Source organism: Mobula hypostoma, chromosome 18 (genome assembly GCF_963921235.1).
Source record: "Mobula hypostoma chromosome 18, sMobHyp1.1, whole genome shotgun sequence".
Classification (NCBI taxonomy): Eukaryota; Metazoa; Chordata; class Chondrichthyes; order Myliobatiformes; family Myliobatidae; genus Mobula; species Mobula hypostoma.
The window spans coordinates 50,603,960-50,619,396 of record NC_086114.1 but is presented as its reverse complement, the minus strand read 5'-3'; the positions used below and the strand labels follow the sequence as shown (position 1 = coordinate 50,619,396).

Here is a 15,437-nt window from a genome sequence, read left to right as displayed (position 1 = left end):
ACTCAACCATGCTGCCCCATTTATCTTCCTCCATAGATGCTGCCTGACTCACTGAGTTCCTCCTGCAGTTTGGGTGTTTTTTCCAATGCCTGCTTTCAGCATCAAGTTAACTAGAGGGTCCATAAATGCTCAGTGCTAACCCCGATATAGCAAGCAACTAGCTCCATACACCCTTTCCCTGCCTCGTACCTCGGTTGTTTCTATTGATACAATTCTTGAAGCCACTTCATACAATATCAATCTAGTTTACAGCCAGCATAATTTGGGGTCAGACGGACTCATATTTCCTGCTCATTCCAAGGCCTGGACAACATTGACCTCATTCTGGAGAACCTCAAAGTCTAATTGAATTAGTGATCTTCCAAAGTTTTTTTTTAATGGCAAACTCATTAGCCAGGGGGAGGTTGATGGCAAATGCTGAGTCTGAACTAAAAAGATTTGACCCACGTAGGCAACATGGTAGCATAGCTGTTGGCATAATGTTAATGTAGCACCGGCAATAAGGTTTAATTCTGCCGCTGTTTGTAAGGAGTTTGTTCCCCAGTGACCGCCTGGATTTCCTCTGAGTGCTCTGGTTCCCTCCCAAATTTCAAAGACCTATGGGTTAAAGTTAATAAACTATGGGCACTACAATGTTGGCAACGGAATCATGATGTCAATTGCGGGCTTGCCCAGTACATCCTCAGCTTGCGTTGGTCATTGATGCCAATGACACATTCACTGTCTGTTTCAATATTTCATTGTACATGTGAAGAATGAAGCTATTCTTTATCTTTCAAAAGAAGAATAGCGCAGTGGTGTTCTTGGTTTATTGGACCATTCAGAAATCTGATGGCAGAGGTGAAGAAGTTGTCCCTAAAACATTGAGTGTGGGTCTTCAGGTTTCTGTACCTCCTCCCAGAGACATTGCTGGTGCCAAACTGTATCGGTCTCTGCCGTTCCTTTGGGTTCATCAGTTGCACAGAGTGGGCGACAGCTTGCTCTCCATAGCATAGTGCCCTGGCGTGCATATCTAGTCAGCTAGGACGCAACGTCCATGCTCGACCCTGACCAACAGAGGCCACACTCACTCACTCGGTAATCAGAAGATGCCCTGGATTGTGACAGTCCACAATGATGGATGCTGCTTTCTTGAAGGACTGCGTTTTGAAGGAGTCCTTGATGGTGAGGAGGCTTGTGCCTGTGATGGAATTGGCTGAGTCTATCACCCTCTGCAGCCTTTTTCAGTCCTGGTGTCTCTATACTGGAATGACACAATGCTCTCCTCTGTACATCAGTAGAAATTAGCAAGAGTATTTTGTAACATTCTAAATCTCCTCAAACTCCTAATGAATTATTGTCTTCTTCATGATTGCATCAATATGTTGGACCGAGGGTAGATCCTATGAGGCGTTGTCACCCAGGAACTTGAAGCTGCTCGCCCTTTCATCTGCTAAACCCTCAATAACCCTCACTGTTTTGCAGGAAAGTAGTTTCAGGTGAACCTTGGTTCTGCAGGTAAGCTCGAGTAGTTCAAAGCTGATGCCATTGTATTTGCTAAGAACTTAATTTGAAAGAATAAACATCTTTAACATGTAGGTGGAACAGGGTGCCCCTGGTAGAGCAGCTGACTCACAACTCCAGGGACTCAGGTTCAATTGTGACCTCTTGTATTATCTGAATGAAGTTTGCAGAATTTCTCTCTTCTCACTTCTCAAAGACACATGGGATGGTAGATTAATTGGCCACTGAAAACTGCACCTTGTTCATCGTTTCAACAGCAACAGGAATTGGACCATGACCTTCCCATTGCTGACTCTGTGAAGTTTTATGCCAAACAATTTATTCATGACTCGCACTGTACTGCTGTTACAAAACAACAAATTTCATGACATACACACATGTCAGTGATGATGAAGCTGAGCAACACACAGAAAAAATACTGGAGGAGCTCAGAAGGCCAGACAGAACTTATGGAAAAAAGCACAGTCGGCATTTTGGCGCAAAACCCTAAACCTGATGCTGATTCCATTTCTGATTCTGAAAAGCAGAAATGGACCAGATCTTGGGGCAAAGCGGGAGATGGATGGAGGGACATTGTAGAGGCAGGAAGGACTGAGAACTTCGTTGGATTTGGGACATTATGATCAAGGAGACTGGAAGCCAATGAATATCAGCAAGCACAATAACTAGTGAAATCATTGGATAATCTTTGGATTTGGAAGGGTTAATTTCTGTACTTGCAAATAAAAGTAATGCCTTATTTCATCACAGTAGAGAGATTTCAGTGTAACGTTATCTTTTCATCTGTAAGAACTTAGTTTAAATCCTACACAGCTCACAGGGATAGAGAAGTCCCTTCTCTCCTATAACTGTACAGAATGAAGTAAAAGGAATTTGCTTCTTTGTTAGTCCAGCGGAAATGAATCCATTGAACAAGAACTACCTGAACTAATTCAGTACAAGGTTTACAGTGTCATACAGAGGCCTTACTGCTGTAACAGATTCCCCTAGAGCTGACCTATGATCTAATTGACCTGGGAGTATTTAATGTCAAAATTGAATAGACAAGTGATTGTTCTGCTGTCACTGTTGGCTTTCATGAGCACATAGGCAATACAAATACTTAAGCGATGTTGAAACCTTGGCTGTTGCTCATCTGTATTACATGAATTTGTAGACCAACGGACCAAAGTAACTTACTAACTAAAAATGATCAGCAAAATACACAAGAGATGAGAGGCACCTACTACAAGGAAAAGCCATCCGACCTATCAGGCTCGCTGTTTTCAGTACCCAAACCTCACTCTCACATTTTGGATGCTTTCCTCCCATTTGTTGTGTCTGGTGGATTTATCACTTCAGTAAAATACTTTGGGGAGTTGTCCTTGGAGTCTTGAGCAATAAACATCCCTCAACCAACATCACCTCACTTGGCTGCTGCACTTCCTGTGTATAAACGTTGTACTTCAGAAGTTATTCACTTTGTCAAGTCCTCGGGGACATCCCGGATTCATAAAAAGCACTTTAGAACACATCTTCCTTCCTTCCTTTCTTTCTCCCTTCCTCCCCTAATTCCTCTTCGCTTTCCTTTCTTTATTTGCTCCTTCTTCGCTCTTCATTTTTCCTATTGTCACCTCTCATTAACTCACTTTTCCCTCTTTCTCTTTCTTCCTTCTTCACTTTCTCTCTTTATTATTGCACATTCTGTCCATGCCCATTTTTTACAATCATTCCCCTGTTATCTTTCTTTTCCCTTTCTTCAGTGTTATCAATTTTAAAAGTTCCTGCTCTTTTCTTGGGTTTTTGACATTGGTTCACTTGCTCTTAAATTTAATGTTTCTGATTACTCGCCCAAAATGACATCAAGTAAAATTTGACATTGTGACACATGAGGTATTTGGAAACAGAATATTTCTCCAGCTCTTTCTAAAGCTAATATATTGACATTGCAGAATCTCCTGTTGAGTTGTGATGGTATGTAGATTTCATTATAAAGTCATGATATAATATGGGATGGAAACTGGCCATTTGGCCCAACTTGGTCCATGCTGACCAAGGTGCCTACTGAAACTTCACATTTGCCCGTGTTTGTCCCATTTCTGTTTAATCATTTCATGTCCATGTAACCTACATGGTCGTGATGTGCTGTAAGCAAGCTTTTCATTGTACCTGTACCTCGCCGTACTTGTGCTTTTGACAATAAACATGACTTGATTGATTACTGTACTTGTCCAAATGTCTATTAAACATTGCAATTTACCCACTTCGGCCATTTCCTCTGGCAGCTTATCTACATACCCAGCATCCTCTGTGTAAATAGTTGCCCCTCAGGTTCAAGTCAAGTCAAGTCACTTTTTATTGTCATTTCGACCCTAAGTGCTGGTACAGTACACAGTAAAAATGGGACAATGTTTTTCAGGACCATGGTGCTACATGAACATTACAAAAACTACACTGAACTATGTAAAACAACACAAAAATACACTAGACTACAGACCCTGGACTGCATAAAGTGCACAAAACAGTGCAGACATTACAATAAATAATAAACAAGACAATATGCACAGTAGAGGGCAGTAGGTTGGTGTCAAGCCAGGCTCTGGGTATTAAGGAGTCTGATGACTTGGGGGAAGAAACTGTTACATAGTCTGGTCATGAGAGCCCGAATACTTCGGTGTCTTTTGCCAGATGGCAGGAGGGAGAAGAGTTTATATGAGGGGTGTGTGGGGTCCTTCATAATGCTGTTTGCTTTATGGATGCAGCGTGTGGTGTAAATGTCTGTAATGGTGGAAAGAGAGACCCCGATGATCTTCTCAGCTGACCTCACTATCCGCTGCAGGGTCTCGCGATCTGAGATGGTGCAATTTCTGAACCAGGCCGTGATGCAGCTGCTCAGGATGCTCTCAATACAACCTCTGTAGAATGTGGTGAGGATGGGGGGTGGGAGATGGACTTTTCTCAGCCTTCGCAGAAAGTAGAGACGCTGCTAGACTTTCTTTGCTATGGAGCTGGTGTTGAGGGACCAGATGAGATTCTCCGCCAGGTGAACACCAAGAAATTTGGTGCTTTAAATCTTTTCCCTCTTACTTTAAAACTCAAGTTTTAGGATCCCCGATCCTGGGAAAAGGACTGTGACTACTTACTTTGCTTAAGAATTTCATGATTTTATATGCTTATGTAAGTCGCTCCTTAGCCTCCTAAGCTTCAAGGAAAAATGACTGAACCAAGTCAATCTCTCCTCATAGCACAAACCCTACATTTCCAATAACATTCTTGGGATTCTTTCCAGCTTAATGGCATCCTTCCTATAGCTGGGCAAACTGCATAAAATACTTCAAATATGGCCTCAGCAATGTTCTGTATAGGTGCAATATGACATCCCAACTCTTGTACTCAATGCCCTGGCAGATGAAGGCAAAGATTTCTTAAAACTTCATTCTAAGCTTCAAAGAAGTGTTGAATTTTGATCTTGACCTGGAAATTGAGGTCCCTGATCCACCAGCATTCTATGACCAAAATCCACATGCAATCTATAAATAATCTCGGCAAATATTTCTGAAATGATAGGAAATTAGTGAGTTTTGGTTTACAAAAGTTCACAAAGTAAATAAAAATAAAAATGGGGACACAGCAAGCAATTAGGAAAGTGAGTGGTGCATTGGCCCTTATTGAGATTGGATTGGATTAGCTTGGATTGGATTGGGTTGAATTGAATTGAATTGAATTGACTTTATTTCTTATATGAAGAGTAAAAACCTTTATGTTACGTCTCTGTCTAAATGTGCAATGTGCAATTTATAGTAATTTATAATAAATAGTATGTACAACAGGACAGTCCATATAACATAGAAATGCAATTGTATCAGCATGAATTGATCAGTCTGATTGTCTGGTGGAAGAAGCTGTCCCAGAGCCTGTTGGTCCTGGCTTTTATGCTGCAGTACCATTTCCTGGATAGCAGCAGCTGGAATAATTTGTGGTTGGGGTGACTCGAGTTCCCAATGATCCTTCGGGCTCTTTTCACACACCTGTCTTTGTAAACATCCTGAATAGTGGGAAGTTCACATCTACAGATGTGCTGGGCTGTCTGCACCACTCTCTGCAGTATCCTGCGATTAAGGGAAATACAGTTCCCATACCAGGCAGTGATGCAGCCTGTCAGGATGCTCTCAGTTGTCCCCCTGTAGAAAGTTCTTAGAACTTAGAGACCCATACCAAACTTCTTCAAACGTCTGAGGTGAAAGAGGCACTGTTGTGAGATCCTCAGTGATGTTTATGCCGAGGAACTTAAAACTGTTCACCCTCTCAACCCCAGATCCATTGATGTGAATAGGAGCTAGCCCGTCTCCATTCCTCCTGTAGTTCACAACTAGCTCCATTGTCTTTGCGACACTGAGGGAGAGGTTGTTTTCTTGACACCACTGAGTCAGGGTGATGACTTCTTCTCTGTAGGCTGCCTCAGTATGATTTGAGATTAGGGCAATGAGTGTAGTGTTGTCAGCAAATTTAATTAGCAGATTGGAACTGTGGGTGGCGACACAGTCACGGGTATACAGAGAGTAAAGGAGGGGGCTTAGGATACAACCTTGAGGGGCATCTGCATTGAGGGTCAGAGGGGCAGAGGTGAGGGAGCCCACTCTTACCACCTGCTGGCGATCTGACAGAAAGTCCAGGATCCAGCTGCACAAGGCAGGGCGAAGGCCGAGGTCTCTGAGCTTCTTGTCGAGCCTGGAGGGAGTTATGGTGTTGAATGCTGAACTGTAGTTCAAGAACAGCATTCTCACATAAGCAATCCTCTTCTCCAGATGTGTAAGGACGGTGTGGAGAGCTGTGGCTATTGCACCAACTGTCGATCCGTTGTGTTGGTAGGTGAATTGTAGGGGGTCCAGTGCTGCAGGTGTAATCCTTGACCAGCCTCTCAAAGCATTTGTTTATTATTGAGGTGAGTGCAACAAGACGCCAATCGTTCAGACATGTTACCTTGGTCATTTTAGGTACAGGAACAATGGTGGATGTTTTGAAGCAGGAGGGCACTCTACACTGGGAGAAGGAGAGATTAAAAATGTCTGTAATCACACCTGCCAGTTGTGCCGCACACACTCTGAGTACCCGCCCTGGGATGCAGTCCGGTCCCGCAGCCTTGCGAATGTCATCAGTGTTGGCAACGTCAAATTGAGCGTAAAAAAGATATAGCTCAGCGGATTGGATTGGATTGGGTTGGGTTGGGTTGGAATGGATTGGACACAACACTCCCCATCAATGGGAGTATCTTCAACAGGTATTCATCACTAAGGACCCTCATCACCTTCTCATTACTACATTGGGGAGGAGGTACAGGACCCTGAAGGCCCAGACTCAATGATTCAGGAACAGCTTCTTTCCCTCCACCATCAGATTTCTGAACAGTCGAAGAACCCACGAACACTACCTCATTATTCTTTTTTTTTTGCACCGTTTAGTTTTATAACTTATAATAACTTTATGACTTTGCACTGTACTGCTGCTGCAAAACAACAAATCTCACATTACACAAGTCAGTGATAATCAAAGTGATTCTAATTCTGAAAACAGACCTTTAATCCCCAGAGTTTAAATAAATGATGATCTCATTCAGAACACGGAAAATCCTCGGTGGGGGTGGGGGTGGGGGGGTTGACAGGCTGAATGCTGAGAGACTATTTTCTCCAGATGGAATGAGGAGCAGTGGTCAAAATGTCTGTCAGCCATTTTGAGCTGAGATGAGACCAGGGCAGGGGTTTCCAAACTGGGGTCCACCCACTCCTTGCTAAGTAGTCTTGATCCATGGTATAAAAAAGGTCGGGAACCCCTGGTCTAGGGTATCGCACTGCTCCAGTTTGTAGAGCTGTTGTCTTAGGTCTCCAGCACCGCTGTATTAATCCTGACCTCTGGTTCTGCCTTTGTAAAGGCTGCATCTTCTCTCTGTATTTCTGTGACACTGCCTGGCATGGTATTGTAGCAGTTAGGGCAATTGCTTCATCGTGCCAGCAGCCACTGATTGGGGTTCCGTTCCCACTGCTGTCTACAAGGAGTTTATACATTATCCCCGTGACCCGCATGGGTTTCCTCTCATATTCCAAAGATGTACAATGAGGGTTAGTAACTTGTGGATGTGAAATGCTGGCGCTGGAAGTGTGGGAGGAAACTGGAGCATCTGGAGGAAACCTGCGTTGTCACAGGGAGACTGCACACAGGCAGCAGTGGGAATTGAACCTGGGTTGCTGGGACAGTAAAGCGTTGTGCAAACCACCACACTACTGTGCTGCCCCACAGTTCTGGGTAGAGAAGGAGTACAAGCTGGCAGGTAACAAATGAGACCACGTACGAGGGAAGATGGCGGTGAAGTAAGAAGCTTGGAGGGGATAGGTGGAAAGGGCTAAGGACTGAAGAAGAAGGAATGTGATAGGAGGAAAGAGTGGATCATGGAAGAAAAAGAAGGAAGAGAATTAGAGGGAGATGATGGGCAGCCACGGAGAAGGGTTGCGAGGGTAACGAGAATGGGGAATGGAAAAAGAGTGAAGGAGGGAGGGGGGAAATTACTGGAGGTTAGAGAAATCAATGTTCATACCAACAGGCGGAATATGAGGTGTTGCTCCTCCAGTCTTTATGACTCTTATATGGCGCTAAAATTGTTCGATTTATTTATTGTTTATTTATTTATCTATTATTTTTATTTCTTTCTTTTTGTATTTGCACAACTTGTTGTCTTCTGCACACTGGTTGAACACCCAGGTTAGGTGGTCTTTCATTGATTCTGTTATGGTTATGATTCTATAGATTTACTGAGTATGCACACAAGAAAATTAATCTCAGGGTTGTATATGGTGACATACTGTATATGTATTTTGATAATAAACTTACTCTGCATTTTGAAGTGCAGAAGGGGAGCTGATGGGCATGTGTGAGAAAGAGAGGACTACAGAGAAATACGGCAAGGAGAAATAGTATTGATGGGCTGTGCTTCCCTGCGAGCTGGCCTGAACTGACAGAGTGAATGGACTACTTCTGTGTCATTATAAACACCGCAAGATAAATCGCATTTAGCACATCAGCAGTTGACATTTATCAGGCTGCTTATATATAAGAAACTGCTTGGAGGCAGACGTAGAAACCACTCTGATTTAGGATTTGACATTGGTGAAAAAGAACAGATGCAGAATAACAAATGAAGCTATTAATTATTGCAGGAAGTCCTGGGAGATCCTGACCCTGCAGTCACAACTCCCTGACGGTTACTCTTACAGTAGATATTCAGCAGAACGCAGATGACCTATAAGGTAAGGCTGTCACTATCAGTGGCAGGGTTCGGCTTTATTTTGTACAAAGAATTGTTAAACTGTGATAAAGGATCATAGCAAAGTATTGTTAAACTGTGATAAAGGATCGTAGCTCAATACATTCTTTTTATCATAACTGATGCTCCAGGGGAAAAAAGGTTTGTAGCCACATAACACTTTATATCACTTCAAATCATTCCAGCACTCTTTATGACCTATGAAATACATTTGAAGAATAATAGTTATTGTAATGTAAGAACCACAGCTGAGAATGTGGGTACAGGATCCAATAAATAGCAATTGATGAATGCATAGGTAATCACTTTGTATCAATGTTTAGGGGGTAAATGTCAGGCAGGACACAGGGAAAATCTTAAATACAAGAAATTCTGCAGATGCTGGAAATTCAGAACAGCACACACAAAATGCGGGAGGTACTCAGCAGGTCAGGCAGCATCTACGGTAAGAAATAAACAGTCGGGAAGAAGGGTCTCAGCCTGAAACATCAACTGTTTATTCATTGCGCTGAACAACTTCTACGCTTGTTCTGAGGCGGAAAATGACGTGGTGCCGAGGAAGACCACCCCTCCTCCAAATGACCTGGTGCTGCGTCTTACCGTGGCCAATGTGAGGAGAACCCTGCGCAGTGTCAACCCACAGAAGGCTGCTGGACCAGACAATATTCCTGGCAGAGTGCTCAGAGGATGTGCAGACCAGCTAGCAGGTATTCTCACTGACATCTTCAACATCTCCCTGAGCCGCGCTGTTGTTCCTACGTGCTTCAAGGCCGCCACCATCGTCCCTGTGCCGAAGAAGTCTTCAGTGTCCTGCCTCAACGACTACCGTCCCGTTGCACTCACATCTATCATCATGAAATGTTTCGAGAGGCTCGTCATGGGGTACATAAAGACCCTGCTGCCCTCCTCACTAGGCCCCCTGCAGTTCGTGTACCATCCTAACCGTTCAACAGACAATGCCATTGCCATCACCCTCCACCTGGCCCTAACCCACCTGGACAAAAAAGACACGTATGTTCGAATGCTGTTCATAGACTTCAGTTCAGCATTCAACACAATTATTCCTCAGAAACTGATTGGAAAGCTGAGCCTACTGGGCCTGAACACCTCCCTCTGCAACTGGATCCTAGACTTCCTGACTGGGAGACCTCAGTCAGTCCGGATCAGAAGCAGCATCTCCAACACCATCACAGTGAGCACGGGGGCCCCCCAGGGCTGTGTGCTCAGTCCACTGCTGTTCACTCTGCTGACCCACGACTGTGCTGCAACACACAGCTCAAATTACATCATCAAGTTCGCCGATGACACGACCGTGGTTTACATGCTGGTCCTAGGACATATTCTGATATAGTAACACCACCTTTATTATCACAATGCCAAGGAATTTAAAGCTACTGACCTTCTCTACATTCAATCCCCTAGTAAAGACTAACTCATGAACCTTCGGCTTCTTCCTCCTGTAGTCGATGATCAGCTCCTGTCGCTGATAATGATGACAGCCACCCTGTGTTCCATGTTGTACTGGGTCCATCCTCTGTGCCTCTGTTTTCAGCTCAGGAAACTGAGATCCAAAAGCCTTTATGAAGACTGTAAGAAGTTCTGAAGCTGCTCTACGTTTCATAATCAGTCAAACACCAGCGTGTTTCAAAATCTGGGAAGAAGTGGTGTCCTTCTCTTTTCTCTGTTCTGCAGCTCACTGTCAATCTGTTTTCTTTACCTGTCATGGTTTCAACACCCTTTGTGTATTTACCTATTGATTTGAATCATCAAAATGTCAATTGAACACTCACATTGGAGATAATTATACCCATGGCCCTGAGCGTTATATATTTTGGAAAAGATGAAACGCTATATTGGTAAATGTATGCATGCCATTTTATACTGGCTGTGTACTTTCAATCACTGGTCCACTCCACCGTAAAACTCTTCATCCAGTATATTCAGCACTTTGATGGCAGATTTTCCAGACTTCTGGATGTTATTCATTGTATTAATCAGCACACTTGTATATCGTTTTTCAATGATTTTATACAGTACTGTGCAAAAGTCTTAGGCACATATATATAGCTAGGGTGCCTAAGACTTTTGCACAGTACTGTATTTGTCAACGTGGAGTGGAGAGCGAGTTTGTAAATCTGGTGAGAACAAAGGATGTTGGGAATGATGAGACTTTGGTAACAACTTAGTGAACTCCATCAGTTTCAAGGGAAGGCAGTGAACTGAATCAGGTGAATTTAAGGGTAGTGTGTGAACTGGGGCCCCAGTGAGTGACTGGGGAATTTGGAAATGGAAGTCCTGGTCAGTGCGTGGCGTATGCAAGAACCGGGGCCCCAGTGAGTGAATGGAGAGTGCAGGAATGGGGATCCCAGTGAGTGAATGGGAAATGTGGTAACCAGGGCCCAGGTGGGTGGATGGTGAAGGTGGTAACCGGATCCCTGGTGAGTGGACCAGCAAAATTCACCTAATGAGCCAGACACAGAACCATCTGTCAGACAACAAATTATTGGAGTTTTACTAATATTCAATATAAAGTGTTCATCAGATCCAGAACCCATTGTTCATGCTGTTTCTTGCAAAAGGTTTACAGGGGTGGTCTGTGACCCACAGCCTGAAGGCAGGGGATGGCTCAGTAACATCCTCATAGACAGACGTATTGAGCCTCTGCAGATCCTTCTATGATGGTCTGTATGACAGAAAGGGCACAGACACCATAGCATCACAAAACTTCCTATACCTTCTCACAGACATTGTAGATGACAGAGTCTGCAGCTGAAGATGAACTTGAAGAATTCTAAAATAAAGAACACAGTTTGATGACTCTTCACTACTTGGAGTTTGTCTGTCACATCCATCCCCCTCAATGGTAGGAGGAGAAGTTTCTGCAAGTCTGTCTGGATCTAGCACAATCTCCCCCTGACTCTTCCTGGCTTTCCGAACCCTTTTCTGAATGGAAAACCTCTTGATGCTTTCCTTGACTGTCTTCATCCAATCCCCCCCTGAAATGATGGCTTACTGGCAGAGTTGTGCTCGGCTCTGTGGGGATAACCTGGCCTGACTTGCTAGAAGTGTATAACACACTGCATAACATACTCCATGAAGAAGGGTACCATTACCCTCATATACAAGCAGAAGGGGCAGAGGATGGACATCAGGAATTGGAGGCTTATCTCACTCTTGAATGTGGACTATAAGATCCTGTCCAAGGCCATCTCCAACAGGGTCAAGTCTGCTCTGGGACAGGTGATCCATCTTGACCAAACCTTGTAGGAAAATCTCTGACAGCCTTGCACTATTCAGGGATACCACTGCCTACATACAGGATAGAGGAATGAACGCCTACCATGTCAGCTTGGACCAGGAGAAGGCCTTTGACAGGATATATCAGAATTATATGATAGACGTACTCTCCAAAATGGTTTTTAGGGATGGAACCAGGAATTGGATCCAGCTGTTTTACACAGATATCTGCAGTGCAGTCCAAATCAGTGGGAGGGAGATGGAAGTCTGGAGTCAGGCAGGTTTGTTCACCCTTGCTCTCGTGTTTGAATGCTACATCAAATTCTTTGCTGAATCCTTCAGGAAGGTTGAGAGCTTTTGAGGGAAGATATTATCAAGTCAAAACCTTCCTGTACAGAGACAACATTATCTCCTCTGCTCAGATTCACAGTCAGTTTGCAGAGTAATCAGTTCAAGTTGGCATCAAGAGGCCAGAGTCAGCCACGTTCTCCAGCAACTGACCCAACCGATCCAATATTCACCATAAGCCCAGCTACTGGAGCGTGCTGGGGATCTATTCTGGAGGGGTTGAGGCATGTAGCAAGAATTGACTGAGTGGATTGGGTCTGCAGAAGCGTCATTTTCTGTCAATAACTGAGAAGGAAGTGGTTATCAATTTCGATGTGCTTTCGGGCTGCTGTACTCGACGGAGGTGTAACCTGTCTTCCACTCCCCTGCCTTGGTAATCACCTGGAAGGCCCAAGATGGTGTGAGTCTGACAGGTCATAATGCACAAGTCCCCAGAGAATGGGGGCAAAAATGTAACCAAAGTTGCCTTCATCCTGATGAACACCTTGGCGTGTGACTGCATCAGGTGGTGTGTTGACCAAAGGTATGCAGGCACCAAGTGTCACTATGTGCTGTGGTTCTACCTGTCCCTGGTGTTGCAGAAGATGGGCCTCACCTGTTACCATGCAACATCACAAACTGTCGTTTGTGGATGTGTTATTCGAGTAAGACTCTGTGACCACAAGTCCGTCAGTCAGTGCTGCAAAACAGGGTATCTGTTGGTACTGTGGGGTCGATCAATCAAATGATGTGACAGAGCATCTCATCACCAGCTCTCACCAACATGCACCAAGATCTAACTTGTCCGGCAGTGAAAGGGAGCCTTTCAAAGCCTTCCTGTGGATATATCATCCCCAGTGCAAACCCTTCCTTTGGAACGGTTTTGGTGGGAAAGAAAAAGCCACCCAGCTCTTTGCAGAGTTTACATTTTCAAAGAGGACGTGGAGGTGGATGCAAGGGTCCGTTTCCAGTTTATCCCCAGCGACTGCGCTTCAGATAACTCTCTGATCTATGGACTGTTCTCAGGGGCACGCACCAAGACAGACATCAGGTACTGCTGGAAGGTCACCGACTCAGTGAAAGACGCACTCTTGTCTGCTCCAAACTTGTTGGTCTTCCAGTGCAATGAGAATCCCATCAGGAAATGCTGCTGAATGACACATTCCAGGCTACAGGAGGACGTGCTAAGGGATGCACTGATGCTCTGTGCAGCCGATGTTAAAGCTCTGAGGAGAACAAGCACAGTCTAGGCTCCTTTCGCTATAGGACATGGATGGACAGAATGGGGTGGGGAAGCCCCTCGACCACTGAAAGTGGTATCACCTCTGAGGACTACACTTGTGGCAATGGTGCAATGCTTTTTTTTCTTTAAAAGTTCGCACTATTAAATGTGATGACCACGAATATGAAAGGTTTTTGCTCTGTTTCTTCCTTTGTATATATTTTTATTATGAATAAAGTCTATTTTTGAAATGAAGAAAGCTCCCATGGTAAATATGTAATTCTATAGAAAACTATTTATCTAACCCCAAAGTATTGAAGTCGGTCACCTGTTATCTTTGTTCTCTCGGAGTATAAAAGCTCGAAGTGCTTTTAATTCAGAGAGTTTGTACCGAGAGATTCTTCCAATAAACCTCCCCTGTGTTTGCTGAATAAAGACTTGTTAAATCTCCAGCTCTGGTCTCTGTGTAGCTCTTTCAAAGTCACAACAAAGGAGAACTCAATACATCACTCAGCCAAGCAAGGGGCTTGAAGTCTCAGCACCTTGTGAATCTACAAATCTTAGTCTGGAAGTCTAATTAACCTATAATAATCTGAAAAGCAAGCACAATGTAACACCATATGGGAAGAAATACCCCTGGTTCTCATTCTTCAACAATTTAAGAGTTCAACACTTTAACATTCACTTCCTTGTATTGGGAATTATTTCTTGGCATCCAGCCCATCAACCCCCTTTACAGACCCCAGATGGATCACTATCAATTTGATGTTTTTCTGCAAATTGACTTCATCATTTACCCAGTTAACTCTTGGTTGACTTTGCTGAATCTCTGAATTAGAATAAGGTTTATTATCACCGGCATGTGTCATGAAATCTGTCAACTTAGCAGCAGCAGTTCAATGCAATACATAATCTAGCAGAGAGAGAGAGAAATTAATAATAAATAAAATAAAACATAATAATAAATAAACATGTAAATCAATTACGTATATTGAATAGATTTTTTAAAATGCGCAAGAACTGAAATACTGTATATTAAAAGAAGCTTCAATATCCATTTAGGAATCGGATGGCAGAGGGGAAGAAGCTGTTCCTGAATCACTGAGTGTGTGCCTTCAGGCTTCTGTACCTCCTACCGGATGGTAACGGTGAGAAAAGGGCATGCCCTGGGTGCTGGAGGTCCCTAATAATGGACGCTGCCTTTCTGAGACATCGCTCCCTAAAGATGTCCTGGGTACTTTGTAGGCTAGTGCCCAAGATGGAGCTGACTAGATTTACAACCTTCTGCAGCTTCTTTCGGTCCTGTGCAGTAGCCCCTCAATACCAGACAGTGATGCAGCCTGTCAGAATGCTCTCCACAGTACAACTATAGAAGTTTTTGAGTGTATTTGTTGACATGCCAAATCTCTTCAAACTCCTAATAAAGTATAGCTGCTGTCTTGCCGTCTTTATGACTACATTGATATGTTGGGATCAGAGATCTTGACACCAAGGAATTTGAAGCTGCTCACTTTCTCCACTTCTGATCCCTCTGTGAGGATTGGGATGTGCTCCTTCGTATTACCCTTCTGGAAGTCCACAATCAGCTGTCATGCACATTGCAAAAAATGACTGGAGACTAAAGATCTGATGGGGACTTTCTGATTTTCTGAAGTAATGAATGTTACACTTGTTTTAATGCACCAATACTTCTTTAGTTAAAATACCGTTTGTTTTCCGGTAAACTGACCGGGTTTAAAGGAAGCTCAGGAGACAGGGCCCAAATGAATTCCAAAGAAAAATGGGAATGGGTCATAAAAAGAGCTTAAAAGAATGGCAGATGCGAGGAAATCTGCAGATGCTGGAATTTCAAGCAAC

General features: G+C 43.8%; 1 long non-coding RNA gene across 2 annotated transcripts in view; it reads left to right on the top strand.

Moving 5' to 3' along the window:
- The window catches only part of LOC134358218 (uncharacterized), a 116,528-nt gene that overhangs the window by 50,596 nt on the left and 50,495 nt on the right, over nt 1-15,437 (top strand). For both annotated transcript variants that reach the window (XR_010020833.1, XR_010020832.1), the window contains exons 3-4: nt 8,688-8,777; nt 14,643-14,728. This is a non-coding gene — a long non-coding RNA (uncharacterized LOC134358218). The remainder of the gene's footprint in view (nt 1-8,687; nt 8,778-14,642; nt 14,729-15,437) is intronic.